This window comes from Micromys minutus, assembly GCF_963924665.1.
Source record: "Micromys minutus genome assembly, chromosome: X".
NCBI classification, from domain to species: domain Eukaryota; kingdom Metazoa; phylum Chordata; class Mammalia; order Rodentia; family Muridae; genus Micromys; species Micromys minutus.
This window is the reverse complement of record NC_137970.1, coordinates 42,207,618-42,217,101: the sequence shown is the minus strand read 5'-3', so window position 1 is coordinate 42,217,101 and position 9,484 is coordinate 42,207,618. Positions and strand designations below refer to the sequence as shown.

Below are 9,484 nucleotides of genomic sequence, written 5' to 3'. Positions count from 1 at the left end.
ATCTCAAGCATTGAAGACAAGATATAAAAAAAATAGACATCCCAGACAAAATAGCTGTTAAAAGAAATCCAGACACAAAACATCCCAGAAATCTGGGAAACTATGAAAAGACCAAATCAATGAATTATAGGAATGTAAGAGGGAGAAGGAACCTACATCAAAGGCACAGAAAATATTTTCAACAAAAATCATAGAGGAAAATTTTTTTCTTTTGTTTATGGTGAAAAAAAGGGTGTATATTTAGAATTAGCCACCCAGACTGAGTTTATTTAGATGATCTCAATCTTGTTGGCAACATCTAGAGCATCATAATCAGGAGCCAAGCGAACATTCGACTTCTTCTCTCCGTCAGGCCTTATTAGAGGATTGACTTTGGCCACATCAATGTCATAGTTTCTTCACGGCCTGTTTGATCTGGTGCTTGTTGGCCTTGACATCCACAGTGAACACAAGTGTGTTGTTGTCCTCTATTTTTTTCATGGCTGACTCGGTGGTCAGTGGGAATTTGATGATAGCATAGTGCTCCAGCTTGTTTCTCTCCTGGGTGCACCCTTTCGAGGATATTTTGGTTGCCTCCAGAGCCACAGGGTCTTGGGCGACTGGAAAGTGGGTGACATTCGGATCTTCTTTTTGTGGCTGTGGACGTCTTTCAGCACTGCCTTCTTAGCTTTCAAGGCTTTGGCTTCAGCTTTGGGAGGGGCAGGAGTTTCCTTCTCTTTTGGCTCCATCTTGGCAAAAAGTGAAGAAAAAAAATTCTAACCTAAAGGAGGTGCTTACCAAGGAACAATAAGCACATAGAACACCAAACAGCGTGCCTGGGCTGGATCCCGGCTGTCTGAGGGGCGCGGAGACCTGCAGGATGGAGACGCCGCACGGCGGCTGGCAGCGCACCGCCCTGCCCTCCGCCTTCCTGTCGCAGCTGCCCAGACCCGCTGGTCCAGGAGTGCTCGCTGTGAGCCCTCTGCACACCAGCCCGCCTTCAGCCCGCCCACCTTCCCTTGTCGCCTCTGCCAGCCCCGAGGGCGGCCCGGCCCACTGCGCCCACCCGCCAGGGCCCTGGGACCATGGAGGACGTGAAACTGGAGTTCCCCTCGCTCCCGCAGTGTAAAGACAACGCCGAGGAGTGGACTTACCCTGTAAGACAAGAGATGCAGGAAGTTTTTTGCCTGGATTGTTCTTAGGCCCATACTCTTCTGCTATGAAAAGCAAGCTACCTATATTGCAGAAACATGGCATAACACATATAATTTGCATACGGCAAAATATTGAAGCAAACTTTATTAAACCAAACTTTCAACAGTTATTTAGATATTTAGTCTTGGATATTGCTGATAATCCAGTTGAAACATAATGTGTTTTTTCCCTATGACAAAAGAGTTTATTGATGGAAGCTTACAAAATGGAGGAAAAGTTCTTTTCCATGGGAATGCAGGTATCTCTAGAAGCGCGGCCTTTGTTATTGCGTACATCATGGAGACATTTGGGATGAAGTACAGAGATGCATTTGCTTATGTCCAAGAAAGGAGATTTTGTATTAATCCTAATGCTGGATTTGTCCACCAACCTCGGGAATATGAAGCCATCTACTTAGCAAAATTAACAATACAGATGATGTCACCAGTGCAGATAGGAAGGTCTTTATCTGTTCATTCTGGTACCACAGGTAGTGTGAAGAGAACACATGAAGAAGATGATGACTTAGGAAACACGCAAGTGGCAACCGCACAGAACGGCTGACGTGTGAGGACCGTTCACTGCACAGGATTGCTGACGTCACATGGGTGTGAGCTCCACCTAGAGAGGAGAGGATCCTGGGGATGGTAATAAGAAATGGCAAACACACAAATACTTTCTTTTCAATTATACGTTGCTTCCAGACATGTTTCTCTGCAACTTGTTGAACAACACTTTGGGATGTTGGACTTCTACAGTAGATGGCGCTGATGGGCGATGGGGTTTACTTAAAAAAAAAAAAAAAACTTTATGGTTTTATTATAAACCAAGACTTTTGGACTTGCAAAGAGGTATTATTGCAATAATGCACTTTCCATACTTGAAATTTATTTGTATGATACAAAGTTATTACTTTAAACAAAATACAAGCTAGGGGGATTTGTTGATAGATTTTTGGACAAATTATAACAAATTTCCTCATGTTTCCTAAAAACTCATTTTGTGTTATATATATTACATTTTAAGTAATTTTACAGCTCAATTTTATGATGGAGCCTTTATATTAACAAAATGTAGAATTCATCCACATTGTTTTAGTATAATTCAGTAACTTGATTTTTATTTTTTTAGACTTCTTGGTCCCATATCTTTAAATCATGACTTTAACCAACTATCCTACTTTACTAATGTTAATACAGTTAATACTTCCTTCCCACTTGCCTCCCTTATTCTAAATGAGAAAAGTTGTAATGATCAAAGAGGGCTTACTTTCTAGAACCAGACACATTTTCCACATGACTTTTTCTTTCTTTGCTGTTTAAGCCAAATGTAGACTTGGTCTTTTGAGAGTTGCCTACCTCTTAGAACCTTTGTCCAAAATGGTTCAAAGTAGACCAAATCAATGTAGCACTGTTTCTTCAATATGAAACCCCCAAAAGAAAAGTGCCTTGCATCAACAAACAAGTAAATCCACATGATTTCTAAATTAGTATATAAAGCAGTGAAAAGTTATTAACGTTTTTCTGTAATTTGTTTTTAACCATAAATCAAATTTACGATGCTTGAAGAAAGTAAATTATTTGGAATGGCACGTTTACTTCTATTTTACATTGTATTACTTCTGTGACGTTCAGCAGACAGCTTTACTTTGAAGATTTATGCACTGGGGAAATCAATTTGTGGATAGCTTCAGTGTATTGTAAATTACTGTTTTAACTTGTTCCTATACTAATTCAAATTTACACCATAATTTGCATTAGCAAAGTCATGTTATGGTCTTCAGTTTTCCATGTTTTTGTCTGTATGTATAAGTGTTGTTCTACAAAAAACATTTTACTATTGTGTGATGTGCAGATGAAGTGTTTTTAACTTTTTGTATATGATGACTTTAGGGTAGCACAAACACACAGCTCCTTTATAATTCACGTTTCTCAGTCCTCTTTCGGGGTGCTTTACTGTTTAGAATGATACTGGTACACTTCCAGGGTACCCTGAGGCACTGTGTAAGGTAACAGTTACACTTAAGTTATGACATTAACAGTCTAGAAAGGTTCTTTGTCCTTCAAAGTGGGAGTCTGAATATAAACCAGAATTATAGTTACTTCTATCCTCTTCTGGTTTCCCATCCCATCTCCTATCTTTCAGATAAAGGAACAGTATTGTTTTTAATTTTGTTGTGTCATGTGCATGGTGGTCTAGTAGAGCCAACATTACATTGGGTATTCAAAAGTTCCTATATACATATCACCACCAGATAGATCAACAAAGATCTCTCTACGAGTCAACCCATAATCTATGACTCATTGAACAGAAATTGTGCTTACTAAAGCAATCTCCATTTTTTAAAAAATGGTTTTTCAAGATGAGACATTTGAAATAACTTTTTAAAGTAAGTTTTATAAAAATACATCTTCCCCTCTAAACAGGAGTCTATCCAAACATGCAGGTTATTGACAGTCATTCTGACCACTGTCATTTTTTCTTCTCACATAAAGTGCCTATCTAGCATGATACACTGGAGTCTCAGACACTAGGGACTGCCATCATGTTGAGCACAGTTGATGTGGACAGATGAGGTTTGTCCTGTCATAAGAAGCCTCCAAGTTTCTTTTCTTCCTCTGCATTTACAAAGTAGCTGTCTTAGGTTCCGTTTCCAGTGTGTTTGTAAGTCAACCATGATAAACTTATCCAATCATGATTTAATCTCTAGACAACTTGAATGATGTATGAATGCTCACCCAGTTTCAAAATTAAATATGTAAGCTGGGCTCATAATTAAAACTACACATTTTTATCAAATCATAGGGAACCTCGTTACTCCCCATTTTGAAAGTTTGAGACAGATCCTGGAAACTGGAGTGGGTAAGGGAGTCTTCTCCTAATTTAACTGATCTGTGTTAGTTTATTTTCTATTACATGTTCTACCAACTCTGTGTTAGGAATGTTCAAGTGTGATAGATAATTTTGCTACTAACTCTCAACCACTTGTAGAACAGAATATTCATTTGAAGGGGTATAGGGTTGTACTTAGGTAATCTGAGTCTAGAAGTAATGTCAGGAAATGCTAAAGATGTCCTTTGTAATAAAACATAAGGTTAATTGTTTAGTTACTATGGAATTCAAATTAGAAGTATTTAAGTGCAATCTTGAATTATGAAGTTGAGATGTATATATTAGGAAGTCAAGTTGATGTAAAGTAAATGAGCAGTTACCTGATGGAACTTTTTTAATGACTGGTTTAATCTGCAATCCTAAAGCATAGCTTCACTTCACAAAGGTGTTTACAGTACCTTTGCCTATTCAACAACACTCCAATGAGGAGATAGTAGGAAATAGCTAAGAATTACTCAAAGATTTTATTTATTTTTATTAGGAAAATAAGTTTCTAGAGTCTTAAGTGCTGGATAATTGTTTTTCCCGTTCATGGCAGCTTAAAAAAAAAAAAACCCTCAAACTATTCAGGTTTACATGTTATGCTCTCTTACAGGGAGCTACCATACCTCACAGTTAAAAGTGTTTTCTCAATCAGTAACATAATACTGAAATGTAATTGCAATTTACTATGCAGCAAAATGATTCAAGAAAAATAACATACACGTCTATTTACCTCTGTATAGGCCATTGCTTACATTATTCTACGTTTAACATTTGTACTCAGATAAAATGCTTATGTATGTATAGGAATGTCACACTGCAAGATGCTGCTAGCCTGGGCACAAAGTATTAAAATTATTTTGTGAAAAAAAAAGAACACCAAACAGGCTGGGCAAGAAAATGAATTCCACAGACACATAATAGTCAGAATGCTAAATATGCAGAACAAAGAAAATTATTTTTTAAACGACTTTTTTTTACAAAACAAAGATAAATGTACAGATTTTAGACATTTTTTGCTTAAAATTATACATTTTTGTCAGTACTGTTTTTTCAGATATTAAAATAATTTTTACATAAAACTATGTGAATATATTTTTTAGTCAGTACTTGATTTTTTCAAGGGCTTGACAGTATGAATTGAAAAACCTAATAGTTACCATGAGCGTAAAGTACATGCAAAACAAAACGCAACATGGAAATAGTCAAAGTCTTCTTGTTTTGTAAATATATTTTTTTTGTTTTCTTTATTTCTTGGACTTCATACAGTCTGTGAGTTGTTTCTGGGGGAGTGCAAGCCTCTGGGGTTAGCATCCCAATATCAGTGACTGCATATTATATCTGTTCTTTTGTGACTGGGTTATCTCACTCAGGATGATCTTCTCTAGATGCAGCCATTTTCTTAAGAATTTGGTTAAGTCATTGTTTCTGGTGGATGAGTAGTATTCCATTGTGTAAATGTACCACAATTTTTGTATCCATTCATCTTCTGAAGTACATATGGGTTCTTTCCAGCTTCTGGCTATTATAGAGCCACTATGAACATTGTGGTGCATATATCTTTGTTGTGTATTAAAGTGTCTCTGGGGTATATGCCCAGAAGTGGAATAGCTGGGTCTTCAGGTAGTACTATATCCAATTTTCTGAGGTATCGCCAGACTGATTTCCAGAGTGGTTGTATTAGTTTGCAACCCCACCAACAGTGGAGAAGTGTTCCTCTTTCTCCGCAGCCTCTCCAGCATCTGCTGTCTTCTGATTTTTGGATCTTGGCCAATCTGACTGGTGTGAGGTGGAATCTCAGGGTTGTTTTGATTTGCATTTCCCTGATGGCTAAGGATGTCAAGCACTTCCTAAGATGTTTCTCGGCCATTCGGTGTTCCTCAACTGAGAACGTTTTGTTTAGCTCTGTACCCCATTTTTTAATAGGGTTATTTGATTCTCTGGTGTCTAGCTTTTTGAGTTCCTTGTATACCTTGGATATTAGGCCTCTTTCTGATGTGGTGTTGGTAAAGATCTTTTCCCATTCTGTTGGTTGCCGTTTTGTTTTCTTGACGATGTCCTTAGCCTTACAGAAACTTTGCAATCTCATTAAGTCCCATTTGTTAATCTTTGACCTTAGAGCTTGAGCCATTGGTGTTTTGTTCAGGAAATTTTCTCCTGTGCCTATGTGTTCTAAGGTTTTCCCTACTTTCTCATCTAATAGTTTCAGTGTATCTGGTTTAATGTGGAGATCTTTGATCCACTTACACTTGAGCTTTGTACAAGGAGATAAGAAAGGGTCTATTCTCATTCTTTTGCATACTGAGTGCCAGTTGGACCAGCACCATTTGTTGAATAGGCTGTCCTTTTTCCATTGAATGTTTACTGCTCCTTTGTCAAAAATCAGGTAACCATATACATGAGGGCTCATTTCTTGATCTTCTATTCTATTCCATTGATCCACATGCCTATTTCTGTACCAGTACCATGCAGTTTTCAGCACAATTGCCTTGTACTATAGCTTGAGGTCAGGGATAGTGATTCCCGCAGATGTTTTCTTGTTATTGAGGATGGATTTAGCTATTCTAGGTCTTTTGTTGTTCCATATGAAATTTCACATTGATCTTTCCAATTCCATGAAGAACTGGGTTGAAATTTTGATGGGGATTGCATTGAATTTGTAGATTGCTTTTGGTAGGATGGCCATTTTTAAGATGTTGATCTTTCTAATCCATGAGCATGGGAGATCTTTCCATTTTCTGAGATCCTCCTAAATTTCTTTCTTTAGAGGTTTGAAGTTCTTGTAGTACAGGTTCTTCACTTGCTTAGTTAGAGTCACACCAAGGTATTTCATAGTTTTTGTGACGATTGTGAAGGGTACCTTTTCCCTAATTTCTTTCTCCACATGTTTGTCCTTTGAGTATAGGAAGGCTACTGATTTGTTCGAGTTAATTTTGTATCCAGCCACTTTGCTGAACTTGTTTATCAGCTGTAGAAGTTCTCTGGTGGAATTTTTGGGGTCATTCAAGTACACTATCATGTCATCTGCAAAGAGTACTGTTTTTATCTCTTCCTTTCCGATTTGTATTCCCTTTATCTCCTTTTGCTGTCTAATTGCTCCAGCCAGGACTTCCAGTACTATGTTGAATAGGTAGGGGGAGAATGGGCAGCCTTGTCGAGTCCCTGATTTTAGTGGGATTGCTTCAAGTTTCTCGCCATTAAGTTTGATGTTGGTTGTTGGTTTGCTGTATATTGCTTTTATTATGTTTAGGTATGGACCTTGGATTCCTGTTCTTTCCAGGACTTTTAATATGAAGGGGTGTTGGATTTTGTCAAATGCTTTCTCAGCATCTAGTGAGATGACCATGTGATTTTGAACTTTGAGTTTGTTTATATGGTGGATTACATGGATGGATTTCCTTATATTAAACCATCCCTGCATCCCAGGGATGAAGCCTACTTGGTCATGATGAATGATCGTTTTAATGTGTTCTTGGATTCGGTTTGCAAGGATTTTATTGAGTATTTTTGCATCAATGTTCATAAGTGAGATTGGTCTGAAGTTCTTTTTCTTTGTAGGGTCTTTGTGTGGTTTAGGTACGAGGGTTATTGTAGCCTCAAAAAATGAATTAGGTAGTATTCCATCTGATTCTATCTTTTGGAATAGTTTGGAGAGTATTGGTGTTATATCCCCAATAAATTTCTGATAAAATTCTGCACTGAACCCGTCTGGACCTGGGCTTTTTTGGTTGGGAGGCTTTTGATGACTTCTTCTATTTCTTTAGGTGTTATAGGGTTATTTAGATAGTTTACTTGGTCCTGGTTTAACTTTGGGATCTTGTATCTGTCTAGGAATTCGTCCCTTTCCTCCATATTTTCCAATTTTGTGGAGTATAAGTTTTTGTAGTAGGATCTGATGATTTCTTGAATTTCCACTGTTTCATTTGTTATGTCCCCACTTTCCTTTCTGATGTTGTTAATTTGTATACTCTCTCTTTGCTCTCTAGTTAGTCTTGCTAGGGGTTTATCAATCTTGTTGATTTTCTCAAAGAACCAACTCTTGGTTTTGTTGATTTTTTCAATGGTTCTTTTTGTTTCTATTTGGTCTATTTTTGCCCTAATTTTGATTATTTCTTGCCATCTACTCTTTTTGGGTATATCTGCTTCCTTCTGTTCTAGGGCTTTTAGCTGTGCTGTCAGGTTGCTGATGTAAGCTCTCTCCAGTTTCTTTTTGGAAGCACTTAGGGCTATGAGTTTTCCTCTCAGTACTGCTTTCATTGTATCCCATAGGTTTGGGTATGCTGTGTTTTCATTTTCATTGAATTCTAGAAAATCCTTAATTCCTTTTTTTTATTTCTTTTTTGACCCTGCTATCCTTTAACAGAGCGTTGTTTAGTTTCCATGTGTATGTGGGCATTTTGTTGTCTTTGTTGTTGTTAAAGACCAGCCGTAGACCATGGTGATCTGAGAGGATGTATGGGAGTATTTCAATCTTCTTATATTGATTGAGGCTCGCTCTGTGTCCAATTATGTGGTCAGTTTTCGAGAAGGTGCCATGGGGTGCTGAGAAGGTATATTCTTTTACTTTAGGATAATATGTTCTGTATATATCTATTAATTCTAGTTGGTTCAAAGTCTCTGCTAGTTTTGCAGTGTCCTTGTTCAGTTTCTGTTTCCATGATCTGTCCATTGGTGAGAGTGGGGTATTAAAGTCTCCCACTATTATTGTGTAAGGTGTAATATATTTTTTGAGCTTTAGTAGGATTTCTTTTATGAATGTGGGTGATTTTTTATTTGGAGCATATATGTTAAGGATTGAGAGTTTCTCCTGACCGGTTTCCCTGGTACTGAGTAAAAAGTGTCCTTCCTTATCTTTTTTGATAACTTTTGGTTGGAAATTTACTTTATTTGATATTAGAATAGCCACTCCAGCTTGCTTCTTGGAGCTGTTTGCTTGGAAGTTTCTTTCCCACCCTTAACTCTGAGATAGTGTTTGTCTTTGTCTATGAGATGAGTTTCCTGTATGCAGCAAAATGCTGGATTTTGTTTATGTATCCAGTCTGATAGCCTATGTCTCTTTATTGGGGAGTTGAGTCCATTTATGTTAATAGATATCAAGGAATAGTTGTTTCTGTTTCCTGCCATTATTGCTTTTGTGTGTTGAGTTGTGTCTTTGTCTTCTTCTTCTTTTAGTTTTCTTGTTTAGGAGTTTTCTTGTTTTTACTAGGCTGTATTTTCCCTAATTTTTTTGTGTTTTCCACCTATAATTCGTTGTAGTGCTGGGTTTGTGGCCAGATATTGTGTAAATTTTGATTTGTCTTGAAATATCTTCATCTCTCCATCGATGGTGATTGATAGTTTTGCTGGGTATAGCAGCTTGGGCTGGCACTTGTGTTGTCTTAGGGTGTACATGATGTCTGTCCAGGCTCTTCTAGCCTTCATAGTCTCTGTTGAGAAA

The 9,484-nt window shown here is 37.6% G+C and overlaps 2 pseudogenes across 2 annotated transcripts; one reads left to right on the top strand and one right to left on the bottom strand.

The window, feature by feature from the left end:
* Positions 1–269: 269 nt before the first annotated feature.
* Positions 270–746, bottom strand: LOC308415877 (large ribosomal subunit protein uL23-like; annotated as a pseudogene). The gene has a single exon. The product of its transcript is annotated as a large ribosomal subunit protein uL23-like (transcript).
* A 318-nt stretch (positions 747–1,064) lies between these two features.
* LOC308415936 (serine/threonine/tyrosine-interacting protein-like) lies at positions 1,065–1,737 on the top strand (annotated as a pseudogene). Its single transcript has one exon. The product of its transcript is annotated as a serine/threonine/tyrosine-interacting protein-like (transcript).
* The last annotated feature ends 7,747 nt before the right edge of the window (positions 1,738–9,484 follow it).